We start from the raw sequence: 21,013 nt of genomic DNA, 5'->3' as shown, positions 1-21,013 counted from the left end.
GTTTCTTTGCATTTAAAATTTTAACTTAGAAATTTAAAATCAACCCACAGATTTCTTTTTGTAGAAATTAGAAATTTAAATTAGAAATTTAAATTTTTAAATGCAAAGAAATTGTTATTTTTGCTTAAATACAAAAGAATTTTAATTCTGAATGCAATATTTGTAGAATCTTAGTTTTCTTTCTTACCATAGATGTCTAACTTGTCCACTCATCATGACATATGTAAACACCTATAATATCATTTAACGTGCACTCATAAATCAGACACCTATGTATTTATTTATATTTTATAAAAAAATCTACATTATGCTATTGGAAATGCAACATAACTTTATTTTTGCTATAAAATTCTTTGTAAGTGTTTATCAATGTTTCTGTTCACTCTTTTTATATTGGCTTACTTTAAGTTTTAGAAAATGACTCAAAAAAGGTACTGAAGTTTATTTTGGTTCTTTATCTCTTTATTCAGAAATTTTCACCACAATAGGTAAAAAATATCATCTATACATTTGTTTCTTACACAGAATGACATTCTAAATTGATGACCTAAATATTTTGTAGACGCTTCAGCTTCCATGTGGCCTACAGGTCACAGGTGGAATGGAAAATTCACTGGACCCATTGCATATTTCTTCCTAAATGCAACCTGATGTTTGGTTAACACAGCTTGCCAAAGCCTTCGGTATCATTCTCAATTTGCAATCACTTTCTGCCCCTTAGTTGATTTTTACAAGTGACTTTTTATTGGTTTGTTTAATTGTTCTTGAGTTCCTTAGGTTAATCCGTTATCATTGTTCCAACCATAGATTGTCCAGTGGCAATTTTTCTTCTACTTGACTGCAAAACAAACCTTGCTGCTCTTTAGGCCTTTCACACGTCTTCAATTTTATTCCCAAATTATTTTCTTGAAAATTTTCATGAGTATTTGAAAGACTTTTCACCATTTTCTGCTAAAACCATCATTTAATGACTCCAATTTTCATTAGAATGCAATTGATTCCCATAACTATGACAGAAAAGGACTTCATGTCATATAAATTACATGAGCATGTCATACTATGAAGAATACTTCCAATCTCTTCTGAGTGATCACTCTTTATTTTTAGTGTTTGGGGCTTTCATAGTGCATTTTTTTGTTTCTTTCTTTTTTATTATTACTTAAAAAATACCAATCAAAATTTCCACTCCCTCTCCTCTTCTCAGTTCCCTCCCTCTTCCTCCACAGACCCTCCTCCCACTCTTTCAACCCTAGGGGAGTGCCATGCACCCTGCCCTGTGGAAAGTCCAAGGCCCTCCCTACTACATCTAGGTTGAGCAAGGTTTACATCCAAAGAGAATAGGATCCCATGAAGCTGGTATATGCAGTAGAGACACATCCCAGTGTCACTATCAGTGGCCCCTCAGTCTGCCCCAACTGTCAGTCCCCTTCAGAGGGGCTTGGGTGTTCCCATGCTCATTCATTCCAAGTCCAGTTGGAGCTGGTGAGCTCCCATTAGCTTAAGCGAACTGTCTCAGTGGATGAACCCCTCATGGTCTGGAATTCCTTGCTCATACTCTCACTCCTTCTAGTCTTCAATTGTATTTGGGAGATCAGTCCAGTGTCCAATGTGGGTCATTGCCTCTGTTCCCATCTGTTGCTGGACGAAGGTTCTATGGTGATATTTAAGATAATCATCAGTCTGACTACATGGTAAAGTCAGTTCAGTTATCCTCTTCTCTATTGCTTAGGGTCTTAGCTGGAGACATCCCTGTGGGTTCTTGGGCATTTTTCTAGAACCAGGTTTCTTGCTAACTCCAAATGGCTCTCAATCAAGATATTTCTTTCCTTGCTCTCATATCTGTCTTTCCTCCATCTTGAAATCCCAGTCCCTCAAGTTCTCCTAACCCTCCATCTCCCCCTTCCTTCTACCCCCTGCTCTCAAATTTTTGTCTGATTCTCATTTTCTGGTGGGTCTATATATGTTTTTCTTTGGGCTCACCTTATTACTTAGTTTATCTAGGATCCTGTACTATAGGCTCATTGCCCTTTGTTTATGACTAGTATCCACTTATGAGTGAGTACATACCATATTCATTTTTTGGGGGGGGTCTGGGTTACCTCACTCAGGATAATGTTTTCTAATTCCATCCATTTGCATGCAAAATTCAAGATGTCATTATTTTTTACTGCTGAGTAGTACTCTATTGTGTAGATGTGCTACACTTTCTTTATCCATTCTTTAGTTGGGGGCATCTAGGTTGTTTCCAGGTTCTGGCTGTTACAAATAATGCTGTTATGAACATAGTTGAACAAATGCTCTTGAAGTATGATTGAGCATCTTTTGGGTATATTACCAAGAGTGGAACTGCTGGATCCTCAGGTAGGTTGATTGGAAACCACCACACTGATTTCCAAAGTAGTTCTACAAGTTTGCATTCCTACCAGCAATGGATGAGTGTTCCACAAAATTCAAGTGCAAATAGATTAAAGACGTCAATATAAATCCAACCACAATGAACCTGATAGAGGAGAAAGTGGAAAGTAACCTTAAATGCATTAGCACAGGAGACCACTTCCTAAATAGAACCCCAGTAGCACAGACAATAAGAGCATCAATAAATAAATGGAACCTCCTGAAACTGAGAAGTTTTTATAAAGTAAAGGACACAGTCAATAAGACAAAAAGGTAGTGTACTGAATGGAAAAAAATCTTCACCAACCCCACATCAGAAAAAGTACTGATCTCCAAAATATATAAAGAACTCAAGAAATTAGACATTAAAATTCTAAATAACCCAGTTTAAAAAGTAGTATACTGAACTAACAGAGAATTCTCAAGAGAAAAATTTCAAATGGCCAAAAGATACTTAAGAACATGTTCTTCTTCCTTAGCTATCAGGAAAATGGAAATCAAAGTAACTTTGAGATACCATCTTACTCCTGTCAGAACAGCTAAGATCAAAAACACTAATGATTGCTTATGCTGGTGAGGTTGTGGAGCTGAATGACATCTCTTGTACTCTAGAGTAACATCCCATGAAATTTCACCTGTTGCAAGTATCTTCCAGACCATATTTCACACCTATGTACCTACATGTAGATATATTTGAAGCCCAAAAATGAATGTTCATGGAGGTTTTATGTGAACATCTGAAGTATATATTATTACTTTCTATTTGAACTATCTAACAGCTATAGACATGTAGTATTGACCATAGTTTCCTTTTGCTGGTAAATCAATATAGTTTGAAAGGGCAAACCATTGTTGAAAGCTTTACTATCCATTATAGGCTATTTTCTAGTATCCCAATTCTCAGTTCTGTAACACCCAGATATCATTACCAGGTCTAACTAAAAATGTGACATATGAAATTTTAAGTGCACTCAAGCACTTTCCAAACACTGTTCTAGAGGTTCGACTTACTAATATTTGGTAGTATTGCTCAGATTTTAACACCATTCCTAAAATATGAAAGTCAACAAAGTAATGATCCTAATTAGAATTAATCAAAATCTGTCAGTATCTTAATATGTTCTCACAAAAATCACCCAGAGGAAAGACTGCTTATTATGTGTCCCTAATAAGAAATGTCATTTGAATAGAATTTCTAACTTTCTTTCATTGTGTTAAGTCCCAGTTAAAAGGGAAAGTTTCACAGATTCATATTTGAAATGAACAGCCATTTCTTTTTTTTTAAATTTTTTATTCCTTGGTTTTTCGAGACAGGGTTTCTCTGCAGCTTTAGAGCCTGTCCTGGAAGTAGCTCTTGTAGACCAGGCTGGTCTCGAACTCACAGAGTTCCACCTGCCTCTCCCTCCCGATTGCTGGGATTAAAGGCGTATGCCACCACCACCTGGCTGAACAGCCATTTCTTTCACTAAAGAGTTCTTCCAAGCTCTGTGGTTGTGCTTGGTGCTGGAGGTGATGAAAGGAGAATATACATTAAGAACTCAATGTTCAAAGTAAGATACAAAGTTGTAGGCTTCAATTATAGCATGATATGCTACATCCCATGGCACAAAGCTCAAATACATTTCAGGACAATCTTGCCTGACCTTTACAAGAAAGTTGTTTATTTATAAAAGTTTCATCTTGTTTTATTTTTGTCCCCTATTTTATAGCTTGTAATAATATATATCTCATTTCAAGGCAAAACAAACAAAAACAGCAGGAAAGTTTTGCCACCCCCCGTATAGTGGATTTCTTCCTTTTTGGAAATTGCCATGGATTGTAAGCCACTTGAAGCTTTTATTTATGAATTCATAGATGAATATTGTTCTGGATAAGGCATGATAACTACACTGATGTGAAATTTGATAATAAAAACAGAAAATGGAGGCCAAATCTGCAGATTATTACTCAAATTATGTTGTGATGGTTCCCCTTTAAGCCTATTTTGAATATCATTGCATAATTTTAGAATTGGAGTGGTCTGTGATTAATTTATGTAATACATCTTCCTGCAGAATGGTAAGGACATGTGGGATTGATACAATGACATGTGTGAATGTTTATACATACAGATTATCTATTTATCAAAACAATTCAGCAAAAAGTATTTTAAATGGTCTTGGGGTTATTAAACCTAAGAGATAGGAAGGAAATCCTGATTATTAATCAATAGTTTTCCAAGTAAATATGGATAGTGTGTGTGTGTGTGAGAGAGAGAGAGAGGGGGGGGGAGGGAAAGAGAGAGAAAGGGAGAGAGAGTCAGTGTGTATCAAATATTTTAAAATACAGGGCATTCTGAACATCAGCAAGTCACAGGCGGCTACACTGGTGAACTCCAGTACCTACTTCTCCCTGCTCTGAGAACTATAATATAAAGAACAATTTCAGTGAGTTAAAACTATTTCCCCCTTCTCCCAGATTTTCAATACTGGTGTCTGAAGTTAGGAAAGCTCAATCATGAACAAGTTCTTTCTCAACTGGAAAACTGTGTTTGCAGGTAACCTTGAAGCACATATCTCTTAAATTAAATGAATGTATCAACAGTGCATCTTACCAAATGTTAGAATGATTCAATGTTTAAAGAATGAAAAACGGCAAAAACATTACCAAGTTTGACTAGACTGCGATGATCTGCTCTTTCTCAAACCAATTCTACCTGGCATTTCATTTTTCTACATTTACATTTACATTCATCTCTTATGTTTTGTGCATATTTTCTAGTTTCTATTATGTTTTATCTAGGCCTGAGATACACACATTAAAAGTGCACAAAATACACTACTGTGTAAAAAATTGTGCATGCTAACTGCCACTGATTGCAGTAATGAGAAGAGGTTTGTCTTCAGTTTTTGCTTGCTGTAATGTTCCAACCATCACCTGAAATTTAATTTTAAAAATTAATGTAGTTGTGCGTGTGAACAAAGGATAGAACATTAAAAGAAATATATCACTTGGAGTAACTAATTTATTGCTGATTGTCTGAAGCTTTACAAATTATGTTTTATTTACTTAATATTCGTCTACTATATAGAACTCTGTTAAATGTTTACAATAAAAGCATATCTGATTGATGATGCTGTGTTGTCTGGATATGAGGCTTTAAAGGATGCTATGATTTATTATGCATCTACAAATAATATACTCTTGCATCAAAATTCAAGTGCAGGACTGTAACGTGGAAGGGTGATATGGCAGATGTCATTCAACTACAATGGAGCTGCATGATCGATGAGGTGAATGGTGACTGATGCTATTGGCATGCCATGGCATCTAAAGGAAAAGTAGTGTGTCTGAGTCAGGAAGGAAGTAGTTCACGTTTGAATGACAAAAAAAAAAAAAAAAAAAAAAAAAAAAAAAAAAAAAACAAGACAAAATCACAGGACTTGGCCATGGAAAGGAGTGAAGGACATATTCATTATAATACCAGATTAAGGTAATGAAAAATACATTACTTTGAAATTTGGTGTGAAAATTGGTCTATGATGGGAAATCTTCAAAGTTTTATTTAACTAAGCAGAAAATCAGCTATGCATTATTTTGGTTTTATTATAAGAGTATGAGAGAGAGTGGAAAGCAATACTGAGAATAAATGTTTTCTTGTTTAACAGAAATGACATTTTAGCTGTCACATTTTAATGATGGACAAATGAGAAAAATGAAAAAAAAGAGATGCTTACGGTTATGTTTAAAAAGCAAGAAATTGCTTCTGGTGCAATGATGCTGAGTCTTATCTAAAGTGTTATCTGATTTCTGGTTTCAAGGAGTATATGTATAGATATTTGTTTGGTATATTCAGCTAATGATAACTTTAATGTATCATATATTGGGCAAAAATAATTATACAATATGGACACTTTTTAAAGGAACATTAATTGATGACATAAAAACACATATTTTTGCTAGTCATTGGATGAATAGAGATTGACATATATTTTTGTTTTTAACAGAAATGGGATGGGCAATGGTCTTCTGGAATATAATGCATTGATGGGTGTTGAGGATAACTATGCTAGTGCTGGTGATATTAGTATTAGACTAGCAGTAGGAACAGTATCTGCTTTCTTGTTTTAATAGTATTAATAGTATTAAAACAAGAAAGCAGATACTGATTAAATGTCTAGAGAGATATTAAGTTTCTTTTTCTTCTTTTTTTTCAAGTATACTAAAAGTACTTGGAAAAAAATGACAGAAACTGCACAAAATTTTATATCACAAATTAGGTCATATAACTTTTTGTGCTTCATAAGAAATAATAAATTACATTTCTTGAAAAATGTCACCAAAATTAATATGAATTATATGTAAAAATATTCATGAATTTATAAAAATTACCCAAGCATTATTTGATACAGATTTAATAATTTTAGAGACATTACAATAAGTGTTATTTATGTGAATTCCAGGCCCATAAATGTATACACACACACACTAATACATTACATACATTGTACTGAGTCAATACCTAAGATGATCATCATATAGCACAAAGTACTGAAAACAAGGAGAGATAAGTAACATGAGTACCTGCCCAGCCACATGGTTGGACAAAGATGATATCAGAGGTGTTTTATGAGCTAACATTCTACTCTTAAAGCTATGCTCAACTTGGAAGATTAGTAATTAAAGGAAATAACAGACAAACATAAGTCATTACTATCATTAACCAAGATTCACTATTCATAAATGATATAAGGATGTTATATTTTAGCAATACTCCAGTGTCTGGAGGGTTTTTTTTTTTTTTTTTTTGAGATTAGAAATAGACATAACACTCATCCTAAGTGTGTGTCTGTTTCTTTCTCTTTTTTTCTCCCTCTTTCTCACTCTGTTGGTGTACTGTGTGTGTGTGTGTGTGTGTGTGTGTGTGTGTGTATGTGTGTGTGTTATGTATGTGTGTGTTTGCGTGCCAGCTTCTGGAGTCTGGGTTAACTTCTGACAGGAGGCAGGAAGCACGCATACTCCGTTAAGAAATTAACACTTGATCCAACAGGAGCACAGGCAAGGCTATGGGAGAAAGCTTCAGTAATGTCTTCTTGGTCTCCAGTTTGCTTCACTTCTTTCTGTTCTCCCTTTGTAAAATTAAATCCTACATTATAGGCTTTTTTTTGACAGATGGTGTTTGTCAAATTAAAATTATCAAATATACTTTTTTAAATTCCAGTATAATAATTTTATATAGATTTTCTATTACTTTATAAAATAATAAACCTTTAGGTACCATTGTTTTAGGAAGAAGTAGAAATCTAACTTTGTAAATGAATCTACACTGTACTAAGATGATAAGTGATCTGTATTAATTTTGGGAGACAACTTTGTAGATTTTATTTGTGAGCAACAGCATTTCTGATTGACTGAGTTTTAAAGCCAAAAGTATTTCTAAATGAAAGTGAAATTCAGTGCAGTATACAGGAAACCTTAATCCAGACAATAATATAATACTTCAGTGGTCAATGCTGAAAAGATTATGTGGGATGCAGCCCAGTGCTACTGGTAACTGTATACATCACTGAAGATAAAGCCAGAATAAATAACATGCTTGATGCCTCTAATTCCTTAAAATCAACATAAAAACCCTGCAAGCTATTTCATGCCAGGTTTGACAGGTGGTGATAATGTTTGAGGAGGCACAGGCTATACCATAGTGATAGCAGTGAAAGGCACAGCTTTGGAGGTCTGCTTGGATAGACAGCAAAACATGCCTGGAGAAGTTAAATTGAAGTATTTCAAAGCACACAATGTTGCTCAGCTGCCTCTAACACACCTTGAAATATCTTCCACTTGCAAAACTCTCTCAGATATCAGCAACTCAGAAAATGGAATTCAGATGAAAGTTTTTACAGTATTTTAGTAAAATTAAAAAACTGAAAAGAATAAAATACTCATCACAAATGAAGTTTTAAAACTATGAACTCTTTATGATTCAGCAATTTTGGTTTAACATCAGAAGCAAAACTTATACATGATGTGAGATTCCACTCTGTATGCTGTGAATACAATTGGTTAATAAAGAACCATCTTGACCTATGATGGGGCAAAACAGTAGAGCTAGACAGAGAAAACTAAACTGAATGCAGGGAGGAAGGAGGCAGTGTCAGAGAGAAGCCATGTAGCCCACAAGCATCATGCTAAAATATAAAACAATGGAAATAGGTTAAATTAAGATGTAAGAGTTAGCCTATAAGAAGACAGAGTTAATAGTTCAAGCAGTGATTTAAATAATGATTTCTGAGTGATTATTTTGAGGGCTAAGCAGCCAGGAACAACCAAGCAACCTTCTTACAACAAATTGGCACTGAGGTGGCAAACAATTCACTTAAAACCTGAGAGAGCTTGACAAGGAATTCTAGACACACATTGGAGCACTGGACTGAGCTCCCAAGGTCCTGATGAGGAGCAGAAGGAGCGAGAACATGAGGGAGAAGTCAGGAACGTGAGGGGTGCGTTCACTCATGGAGACGGTGGGACAGAACTAAAGGGAGATCACCAACTCCATTTGGAATGGGACTGATGGATCATGCGACCAAACCCGTCTCTCTGAATGTGGCTAGCAGCGGGGGCTGACTGAGAAGCAAAGGACATTGGCTCTGGGCTCTGATTCTTCTGCATGGACGGGCTCTGTGGGAGCCTTCTCAGCTTGGTTGATCACCTTCCTGGACCTGGGGGGAGTTGGGAGGACCTTGGACTTAGCATAGAGTGGGGAACCCTGATGGCTCCTTGGCCTTGAGAGGGAGGGAGGGGAGGTATGGGTGGAGGGAAGGGGAGGGAAGGGGGAGGAGGAGGGAAGGAGATGGAAATTTTTAAATATAAAAAAAAATAAACCATGAGAAAGAAAAAAAAATATAGAGGTTAATACAGCTTTTTGCTCTTTGCTGGCGGTGTGCCGCAGCTCTTTTAAGAGAGTTTTTCCAGATTCAGTGATAGCAGATAAAAAGCCACACAGCCTTGAAATGCCAGCTTTCTGGGCCGTGCTGCCAGGACGACCTCTGCCTCTTTCAGGAAGACAAGCATTTAAATGGGGTTTATGACCAGAGTGCTACCACTGCTTAAGGGCTTGACATAGAACTGGTGCATACTTGAAACTGGGGCAATAAACACAGCTTGAAGAGGCAGTAAATGGACTTCTGCAATGGTGGCCTAGGTGGCACATGCAGACAGGGCCATATATACAGCAGCATAGAATTTTAAGAAGCACTTAGCATTTTAGGAAGTCGTCCTGGTCAGAAAATAATTATAAATACACAATAAAGACAAATACAGATGAAAAGGACCTCTAAATGGGTCAGTGTTGGATAAATGTATGTAGGCTTGGGAGAGAGAAGAAAAAGAATACAGAGAGTTGAAGAAGTAAATTGTTTTTTTTAAAAAAAAAGTCTAAAGACTTTAAAAAGAGATAGTACAGATAGTCATAGGTTAAAAGGAGTAAAGAATAAGGCACATAAAAAGAGAACCCTGATGGCTCTTTGGCCTGGAGAGGGAGGGAGTGGGGGTATGGGTGGAGGGGAGGGGAGGGAAGGGGGAGGAGGAGGGGAGGAGATGGCAATTTTTAATAAAAAAATAAATAAACTGGAAAAAATGGAATATGAAAAGAGGTACTGGATTTGGATTATGCATACTATTATGTTTTCTTTAATTTTTTTGTTTACAGAAAGACATTTGATTCTGGGGATTGTTAACCTAAACTAACATATGTATTTTAAAGGTATTTTGAATTCAAAATATGGGTTTAAGGATATGTTGCTTTGTAAAAGGGGTTCTTCATTTGTTTCCATAGAGGATGAGAACCTGTGGAATCCTTCCAGACCAATGTGCTTTGATGCACCAAACCCCCCTAAAATGTTGCCATGAATACCCCCCAAATTTCTTTGCCCCACTGCTGACTGAGATGAACCTAGCACACAGGATACACCATGAAGGTCTGACTAACAGTGCCCAATCAATTTGCAATCATAAGAGGGGCACAATGTAACAATGTTATAGATTATTCTTTCTATTAGTCATAGAAATAGCAAATATGTGTATTTATTTTTACTTTTTTCACTCTTACAAACTTGTATATTTTTATGGTTTGACAAAGATATATTTTTGAGATTCCTTATCTCTAAAGACATCTGTTTTATTATAACAGAACATAAATGTGAATTTTTTAAAATTATTTATCTTATTGAGCTATATACTTTTATCTTATTCCCTCCTTTTCTCTTCCCTTCAATCCACTCCCATTGTCCCATGCTCCCAATTTACTCGGGAGATTTTGTCTTTTTCTACTTCCCATGTAGATTAGATCCATATATGTCTCTCTTAGGGTCCTCATTGTTGTCTAGGTTTTCTGGGATTGTGATATATAGGCTGGTATTCTTTGATTTTTGTCTAAAAGATACTTATGAGTTAGTACATACAATATTTGTCTTTCTGGGTCTGAGTTACTTCACTCAATATGGTGTTTTTCAGTTCCATCCATTTCCCTGCAAATTTTAAGAGGTCATTATTTTTTTCCTGCAGTGTAGTATTCCATTGTGTAAATGTACCACAAATTTCCCCATCCATCTTCAGTCGCCTGGCATTTATGTTGCTTCTAGGTTCTGGCCATGACAAACAATGCTGCTATGAGCATAATTGAGCACATGTCCTTGTGTTATTATTGAACATCCTTTGGGTATACACACAAAGTGGTATTGCTGGGTTTTGAGGAAGGTTGTTTCCTCATTTTCTGAGAAATCACCATACTGATATTCAATGGAGTCCTACCAGTGTGTACTCCCACCAGCAATTCAAGAGTGTTTCCTTTACCCCACATCCTCTTAATATAAGTTGGCATTAGAGGTTTTAATCTTAGCCATTCTTGCAGGCATCAGATGGAATCTCAGGGTTGCTTTGAATTGGATTTCTCTGATGGCTAAGGATATTGAACATTTCCAGAAGTGTCTTTCAGGCATTAAGATTCCTCTGTTGACAGTTCTGTTTAGGTCTGTATCTCATTTTTTACTAGATTATTTCTTCTTTTTTTTGATTTATTTCTAGTGTTCTTTGTATATTTTAGAGATAAGCTCTCTGTCTGATGAGGGATTGGTGAAGGTCTTTTCCCATTCTGTAGACTGCCATTTTATCTTGTTGATCATGTCCTTTTTTTACAGAAGCTTCTCAGTTTCAGAAGGAACTTTCCCATTTATTAATAGTTTCTCTTAGTGTCTGTGCTACTGGGATTATATTTAGGAAGTGGTCTCTTGTACTAATGCATTCAAGTGTACTTCCCACTTTCTCTTCTATGAGTTCAGTGCGGTTGGCTTTATGCTTAAGTTTTTGATCCATTTGGACTTAAGTTTTGTGAATGGTGATAGATATGGGTTTATTTTCATCCTTCTACAAGTTGATATCCAGCTATGACAGCACCATTTGTTGAAAATCTTTTTTTCTTTTTTATATTTTTTGCTTCTTTTTAAGAAATCAGGTGTTCGTAGGTTTGTGAATTAATATTTTTTTTTTCGTTTGTGTCCCTTGTTCATCCTGTCTGTTTTTATGCCAACCCCAGGTTGTTTTCAATATTGTAGCTCTGTAGTAGAGTTTGAAATTAGGGATTGTGATTTCTCCAGAAGTTACTTTGCTGTACATGATTGTTTTGGCTATGCATGGTATTTTGCTTTTCCATATGAAGTTGAGTATTGTTCATTCATCAATGTCTGTGAAGAATTTTATTGGTAGTTTTATGGGCATTGCATTGAATCTGTAGATTGCTTTAGGTAAGATTGCCATTTTTACTATGTTAATTATACTCACCCAAGATCATGGGAGATCTTTCCTTTTTTTGTGTTGTCCTCCTCAATTTGTTTCTTCAAAGATTTAAAGTTATTATCATAAAGGTTTTCCACTTGTTTGGTTAGAATTACTCAAAGATATTTTATGCTATTTGCAGCTATTGTGAAGAATGATGTTTTTCAGCCCATTTATTATTTATGTAAAGGAGGGCTACTGATTTTCTTAGTTAATCTTTAATCCTGCTACATTACTGAAAGTGTTTATGAGTTGTAAAAGTCCTTGGTTGAATTTTTGGAGTCACTTATGTAAACTACCATATCATCAATTAATGAGAGTTTGATTTCTTCTTTTCTGATTTGTGTCCTCTTGACATCCTTTTGTTGTCTTATTGTTCTAGCTAGAACCTAAAGAACTATATTGAATAGATACAGAGAGAGTGGGCAACCTTTTCTTGTTCCTGCTTTCAATGGGATTGCTGTGAGTTTTTCTCCATTTTATTTGATGTTGGCTATTGGCCTGATGTATATTGCCTTTATTATGTTTAGATATGATCTTTGGATTCCTCTTCTCTTCAAGATCTTTACCATGAAAGGATGTTTTATTTTGTTGAAGGCATTTTTTTTTTCGGCATCTAATGAGATGAACATGTGGTCTTTATTTTTTAGTTTGTTTATATGGTGGATTACATTGACAGATTTTCATATGTTGAATCATTCCTGCATCTCTGGGATGCAGCTGACTTGATCATGGTGGTTGATTTTTCTGATGTGTTCTTGGATTTGATTTCCCAGTATTGAGTATTTTTACATCGATGTTCATGAGTGAGATTAATGTGTAGTTCTCTTTCTTACTAATGTATTTATGTGGTTTGGGGTGAAAATTTAAGCCAATAAATAATATTTCATTTAATTTTAATTTAACAGTATCAAGTGTGTGTAGTAGTATTCAATTTAATTTTCTCAAAAATTATGATTTTTATAATAAATTAAGATCAAATAAGTCAATATAAAAAGAATGAGTCATGAAATTCAAATATTTCAATATTTAAAACAAATTAATTCAATTTAATCCTAAAGCATGTATTTATTTTACATTTTATGATGACTATGTCTCTGCATTTAACGTCATATTTTCAATATTTTATTTGTTGAAAATATTAAGTTTACATTTTTATTGTGGATAAACATTGATAATTTAAGAGGTTGATTTTATTTTGAATAAAATCCATTGTAAAATTCACTGCTTCTAGAGTTTTCTTTTCAATTTATGAAGTATTAATGTATTTATGTATGTTTTTCATCAATTTTGAAATTACTTTCCTTTTGTCTTAAAGATGTGATGGTCAATAATAACATAATATAATAACCAGTGACATTCAGTCACTTGCATAACTCAGATATATCTTATGGTGTGCTGATAATATTTGTATGGAACATCACGCAAATTGACTTACACAGAGCTGGCAGTTCTCCAGGATCACTACATTAAACATATTTTCAAGGTGAGAGCGGTCAAGTGGAAATGCATGTATATAAGATATTTTAATATAAAAAATCAGCTTTTGGAAAATGATTTATCCAGTAGGGTTTTTTCAGAATAATTCAGTTGTAAATGATTATATATTTCTTACTTCTATGTAATTGGATTTGAGACTCAACGTATAAAAGTAGAAGACTATATGTTAGCGACCATGGAAATTCTCCTTTTACAGAATAACATTCAATATCATAAATGAGCAGCAATGAGTACAGCTTCAGATTTCATGCCGTAAATCATGATTAGTTTTGAGTTTGATCCTTTAATGATCTGATGTAATGACTTTTTCTCTATTTTTCAAACAGTAGGACCATTACCTGTGGTGGTAACATATGTCTGTCTTTAAAAGTGCCGACTTGAAAAAGGTAATCTTCAAAGGTTCTCATTAAAACAACTGTTGATAAAGGTCCATAGTTTCCTTCTTAATAAGTGAATCTATTTTGTTTATGAAATTATGACTCTCTAGAAAAGTATCTTTGGTTCCCAAATTTCTTGAATACATTTATATTTTTCAGTGGAAAACATGAGACTTCACAAAAGAGAAGGTATCCAAACAGTCTTGCATGACAAAGATCAGGAGCATCATAAACTCTGGCTTCTGTCATCACCCCTATGATAAGGCTGCCAGTAAGGGCTGATTATGATGGAGGTTTTTATGAGGCAGACACCTGTTATGTAGGAGCTGGATGGTGACGAGCCACTCGTTTCCCACACACCACTGCACAGCTATCCATTTTTAATTACTTCTGGCCAATGTTCATTTCTAAGCCAGTAGTTGTAATACGACCCAGGATGATATTACACTGTTTAATGTCCTTTCTGTGTGAGAATGGAACAGAATGAAAATGATCTGGTAGAGCAGAAATGCACTTCAGAAGAGTATATTACAGTCTTATACATTTCTAAAACTAGTTTACCTAAAAGAGTATGTGTGTACAAGAAATGCACTGGTGAATGTTAATAATTCCTATGATAATCCCAGGAACTTGTAAGTTTGTGTCCATATCTATGCACATTTTATGAAGAGGAAAGCAACTCAACATATGGTAAAACTTTTTCAGATTGCATGAATAATGTAATCACACACATACCCACCTCATGCAGTATCTACACCATGCTTTTACAGTGAATATCCTGCTATGCTTTTCTGTGAAGTGTCTTTTCTTCTATTCTTTTAAAAGATTGGTTTTGTTTGCTTATTTATTTATTTATAGTTTAAGTCATTTCTTAGCATTTTAAAGTTCTCTGTGCTTTGTTCAACCTCCTTTGTTTTGTTTCTTCTTTTCACGGTTACCTTTGAATGACTGCATATTTGCTCACACATGCAAGCATTATCTGTTCCATTTGTTTCATACTAAATATTACCTGTGCTTTCTTACCTATTATCTTACTACTATACGTTGTTCTCACTGATTTACTTCCAGAAAATTTTTCTCAGTTGTGTTAAATAATAGCTAACACATAGCCTCAGTTAAATTTCGTACTTTGATGTATCAAGTAATAATTTCTTGATATTATTATAAACTTCATATAAATGTCATTGTTTCTGAACCCACACACTCAGCAGCTGAGCATCAAGAAAAATGTCATGGCCGGGTGGTGGTGGCGCACGCCTTTAATCCCAGCACTCGGGAGGCAGAGGCAGGCGGATCTCTGAGTTCGAGGCCAGCCTGGTCTACAAGAGCTAGTTCCAGGACAGGCTCTAGAAACTACAGGGAAACCCTGTCTCAAAAAACCAAAAAAAAAAAAAAAGAAAAGAAAAATGTCATGCTATAACATCCATAGGGACATATGTGAGGAGGCTGTTGCATGTACATGAAGAAGTTAAAAAATACATAGCCAATCAGATGGTAAAAAGCTGTTAAAAATGATCATACTCTCAAACTTAAAAATTATGTTCTTCATGAAGCAGATGCCTAAATTGGAAATATTTTTAGATATCTTTTAGTAGTTTATTAAATCAGGTAAAATTAAGGGACATTTGAGGGATAGCACTGGAAACCTAATAAAATTAGAAACTTCCTAAATATAGAAATATAGATACATGAAAAGAATCTAAATGAAATTGGGAAATAATGGTGGAGACAGGGTTCACCCAATCCTTTGCTTGTCACCAAATGAAGCTTCCAGTACTAGGATCGTGTTGCATTTAATTGATTTACTGGCCACAGGGGTTCCATGAGAAACTTAAAACAACCTGTTGGTGAGATTATAGGTTGTTTTCCACTAGTGAAAACAAAGTTGCATTGTTGAAGACAGCACACAGACAAGTCACTGGCTATGGAGAACTCAAGCTGGTGCTCCCCTAGAACCCTCACTCCTACATTCTAGCCTCTTTGGTACAGGAGGGAACTTTACACAGCACCAAAGGAACAATACCAACAGGAATACAGACACAAAACCTTTCACCTACAAATGGTCTTTCAGGCAACATACTAGTGCAATGGTGGCACAAAGCTTGAGGGTGTGACCAGGCACTATCTGATCTGAGTTAGCAACTACTGCGTGAGATGGAGCCCAAATCAGGCACTGTAGGGGTGACTAAGAACATGAGAATAGATTTCTCATGGACGTAGGATATTTGATAAACACTTGGAAATGGAAATTTAGTTTCCTATAAGGGAGTCTCTCTCAGGAATCAAACTTCTTTAAGGGAAGGTTTTCTGCCTATCAGTGGATGCACAACAGGAAAAAAAATTAAAAGGAATCAAACAAAAACCCCAAAGGCATCTTTGAACATTTCTTGTCTCTTACTGTCATATCAGATATTTTCTTTAAGAAAAAAATCTTACTTTTCAAATTTTATTTTTTTTTCTCTTTTTACCTTCATGTATTTGCTTATATATTATGGCATATAGTTTAGTGCAATTTATAGGATGCCTGAGTATGGGAATGAGTGGGTTCTGCTTCTTAGGACTTCTCTTATACTCTTTCCCTTACATTTGTGTTGTCCAATTCTAATGTGTTAGTTTCTGCTTTATATTATTATTTTTATTTTATTATATTATTATTATTCATTAAAAGCCGATGTGGCTTTTCTTGAAATACAGAAAGGGACTGGATTTTGATGGGAGGGAAGGCACTGAGAGCTCTTAAATCTTGACCCACAGGCAAAAGAAAGTGGTCTGAGATACTGCTGTGTTTCAAGTATACATGAGACCTCAAAACCTAACAGCACGGTGACATACTTCCTCTAACAAAGCCATACTTACTCCAAAAAGCCACACTTCCAATAGTGCTATTCCCTATAAGCTTAAGGGGGCCGATTACATTCAAACTACCTCATAAGATTAATTGCTTTTTTATTGATTTGCATATTGTGAACTATCTTTGCTTCTTGATAATAAAGTTATCTTGACCATATTGAATAAATGACCATTTTTATGTGTTCTTGTATTCATCATAAGTATTTTGTTGTAAAATTTGTTATCTGTATGCATCAGGGATAGCGGTCTACAATATCTTTTTGTGTATATTTCTTTATTTGGTCTGGTACAAGAGTAATGTTGTTTTGGAGTCAAAAGTGTTCTGCATGTTTTGTAAAAGAATTTGGGTACCATTATTTGTAGTTCTTTAAAGACCTGGTAGAACTCTTCTCTGAACCTACTTGCTTATGTTTTTTTTATGATTTTAGGCATATTTGATATCTGTTGGGATGTCACCATGTTCACAACTAATTTTATTATTTTGTTTCTTCCTTCTCTTTTAGTTAATCCATCTAAGCTGGTTGATTTTATTTATTTTTTAACAGAAGTAGCTCTTTGTTTTAGTCATTCTTTCCTAGTATTGGCCTGATTTGTTTCTATTTTGTTATTTTTCCTTCTGTTTTATTTTTTCTTTATTTCTACTGTTTATATTTCTTCTCTTCTTATTTTGTTCAAACTCTTTTGCTACATCATTTAATTAATTAATTAATTAATGTGTGTGTGTGTGTGTGTGTGTGTGTGTGTGTGTGTAATAACAGACTGGTATGTAATATAGCCACTTTCATTTAATTTCAAGAATTCTATTACTTTTCAATTTTATTCATGATAATGCATCGTTCAATCTGTATTAACTAATATCATGTAGTTTCTGCATTTTCTTGAGTTTCCTTTGGCATTGATTTCAATTTTAATTTCATTGTAGTCTGATTAAATACGTAAGATTATTTCAGATTAACTTTATCTGATGCCTTTTCTTTAAAAGTTGTTTTTTAAAAATATATATTTTCTATTAATTAAGATACCATATGATGTTAGGTACATTCCGTCCATAATGTCATTTAGAATTGATGTTTCTGTGCTTATTTTTGGTCTTGTTGACTTGCTTATTGGTGCAAATCGGGTATCAAAGGCAAGGCACCTTCCTCTCTTGTGTTGGGGTTAATTTGTGGCTCGCTGTTTACTTGTATTTGTCTTCTCAAACTGGCTACCTCACATGTTCTCACCAATATTTGGAACTAAGTTATGAGTCACTTGTTTTGTAGCTTCTGCTTGAAAGACAGAAAAGTAGGAGGATGTCAGTGGGAGGGGGTACCTTATAGTATGGGTTAGCACAACACAGTATGCTATCTCTCTCGGGAATACTGTCTCGGGAAACGTTTAAGGAGAAGGTAGGTGCTAGGAAAGATAAGGTAGAAGTATAGGGCAAGCTTAACCAAACTAATCGAGGGAGTAGGAAATAAACACATGGAAAATGACCATCTTATCATTAAATTAAAATATAAGATTTATGATTTCAAAGGAGTTTGTTGGAGCTACTTTACCTGGTGGGAAAGATTAGTCCAAGAAGCTCAAGTTTACAAACAAAAATCCCTCTGCCAGGTGTGGAATACTTGTGTGAATGGTTGGTCTGGGAGGTCCCAGAAGACCCTAACCCACTGAAACATTGCAGATATCTGTTAATTTTCTTGGCTGCCCACCTGGACAAGATAATAAGCTATTGCGGAATATGTCACATACCCCCAAAGCATAATCTAGAAAAGTCAAGCTAAAATTGAGATGAAAGCGTCTTGCTCTTCACTAGTTTCTCCAACCACAGAAGGTAGAATGCAGGCTCCAGAAGAATAAAAGGCATCAATGTTCTCATGCCAATATAATTTCTATGACCTATTAACCAATCTTCCAGGCAAGATGTGCTTACTTGCGCAAACGTGACACTACTGTGGGTAACCAATGGCTCTTTGATTGGATTTGATACCTACCACTTACAAAGAATCCATGCATTATAGTGCAAACATTCAAAATGTCATATCAGAGGAGATGGTATAATTTAAGAAGAAACTGAATTATTCTGTTCAATAAGCCTCACAGAGCATTGTAGATGAGGTAGGCAAAATGAATGTATGATCCAGAAGAGTAAGATAGTAAAGGTATGAAATATCTTCTTCGGGGCAAGAAATAACTACTGCAATCACTGCAATCACAAACTCAAAACAGTGAAAATTTCTCACACTCTGTCTTTTAAGGGCTCTTCCACAGTTAGCTGTGCATGAAGGCAGAGTTTAGCATCTCCTTCCCTAACTGTTGAACTAGTTTAAACTGGAAGAATAAGGTGTGTGGATCATACCCTTCACTTATGCTCAATGGTAACCCAACAGACTAAAATTCGTTGTCCATAAAGATACCCTGCTTAAAATATATAAATCACTAAGCAAACAATAGAGTCATGAATGAGAAGAAGTAACAAGTAGTGGAGAAAGAAGGTTGATGTGGACAGGATGAAGAAAGAGAGGATAAGTAGAATACACATGTGAAATTGGCAAGCAACAAAGTTAATAAAATTTCTGTCAAGTATGGACATTGCCCCCCCTCTTGCTTGACATGTATTTAATCCTAGTCCTCCACAAATGTCATCATGAGAATCCAACAATGCCTCTTAATATTCTGCATTTCAATGTGTAAGACTATTATTCCAAATAAAATACAAGTTGCTCTTACTTTCATATTTATAAACTAAGACAATTTCTGATGACTAGAAAGCACTATGCAAATAGGTTTGCGATGAGGTTAAGCAGATTTCTCTGTGATTCAGATGTGTACAGTTCAGAAAGTCTCTGGTGCTGTCTGTGCCTGTCTGCAATGTTTCTAAATCTAATCTGGACCTGTCTCCTTGTGCCAAATGCTAATGGCAAGTATAATATGAGTCAAATTCAGTGGAAAGAATATATTGACCCTCCAAATTATTTACAGAATGACTCCAATGGTTCATCTCTTCCCTTCTGATTTGGAACTGACCTTAATATCAAGACTGCAGTGAAAATGTTCCAACTCAGACATTCCCAGTTTTATATGTGTAGACGTACAATGAGCTTAGGGTTACTGCTAATTAGCTTGTTAACATGAACATCTGTTCAGTCTTACAGTTATTCTTAATACTGGTCAGATTCCAAACTTGTATCATAATCAAGCACAAAGTAGATTCTTGTCATGTAGTCAAAACACATTTCTATAAACCTAAGAACAAACTTCTCAAGTATTACAGGCAAAATCTTATTTTATTACAACTAATGTCATTATGCTTTTGTGAAAATTCATTTTTCTCCCCCTCTTACATTTGTGGAATTTAACATTTTCCCTGTGTTTTGCCTGAACATTTAGCACTTCATATCCACAATTTCTGCCTCAAACTCCTCGCTTATGAATCTTTCTATTTATTATTCACCTGTTTCATAGGTATCCATTTTAGCACCTATCCTCATCAATGTTCACTTGCCTTCAGTAAATTTTAATTTGATTTCTATTAATATCTTATAGAATATTGGTGAAATACCTTACCTGTGTGAGTTTCTTCTTCTATTCTTCATCCTCTCAACTGGAATCAGTTCCACACCTACAAGCCTAGTTCCATATTAGTGGTTTTCAAAGCTATTTCCTTCAAGAGGTACCTTTGGTAGGTGAGAATTTCATTTCCACTTCCATCTTTCCTTTTGGTACTGCACTCTCTGCAGCTACAAACTAAGGCCTAGAACTGTGATTTGAGAGCCACCATCCCATCATCTACTTAAGTAGGTCTTTATCAGTGTTAGCTAGCCTAGTTTATGTTAGATATTTCCTATACTAGTCTGGATCATCACCTCAGAAACAAACCCAAAAACGAAGTTCACATTCCCAGGTGATAACATAAAAGGAAAATCTAACTAGAGGCACACATACAATGACTTTCATCAAACACTTAAATAAGAATGAATCTTGCAAACAGAGGGCTTCTAGACTGAAAACTACCTAAATAAGGCCCAGGATATGTAATTTAAAATAATAATTATAAACTTCATTAAATAATGCAAGGAATTGAAAAAGAAAACATGAACCAA

Source organism: Arvicola amphibius, chromosome 8 (assembly GCF_903992535.2).
Source record: "Arvicola amphibius chromosome 8, mArvAmp1.2, whole genome shotgun sequence".
NCBI classification, from domain to species: domain Eukaryota; kingdom Metazoa; phylum Chordata; class Mammalia; order Rodentia; family Cricetidae; genus Arvicola; species Arvicola amphibius.
Note: the sequence above shows the minus strand (reverse complement) of the source record.